The following is a 347-nucleotide window of genomic DNA, read 5'->3' as shown; positions in this document are numbered from 1 at the left end:
TTACGAGTTACAAGTCAGCAAGCTACAAGTAAAGTGAGCAGAGAAGCGAGTTGCGAATAAGCAAGCTATAAGTTTAATTGTGTTAACAAGTTCAGTAAAGCGTTGTAATTGCGTTAACAAATATTTTAGTTGGGCAATTCACAAGGTGTTGTGAAGTTATAGTTGGGCAATTCACAAGGTGTTGTGAAGTTATATTTTCCTAACAAAAGTTGTGTTAAAACACGACGGTTCTGAACACCTGTTACGATTATTTATTATATCTCAGCACTTAACCTCACATAACACCGAATAAACATAGGTTGCAGAGTTGTATCGTCATGTGTTATTTTTCTTCACAAAACAATAAC

This window comes from Rhagoletis zephyria, unplaced genomic scaffold (assembly GCF_001687245.7).
Source record: "Rhagoletis zephyria isolate East Lansing unplaced genomic scaffold, Rhagoletis_zephyria_1.1 Rzeph_scaffold_00354, whole genome shotgun sequence".
NCBI classification, from domain to species: domain Eukaryota; kingdom Metazoa; phylum Arthropoda; class Insecta; order Diptera; family Tephritidae; genus Rhagoletis; species Rhagoletis zephyria.
The sequence above is the reverse complement of the archived record's forward strand: the minus strand, read 5'-3'. Positions refer to the sequence as shown.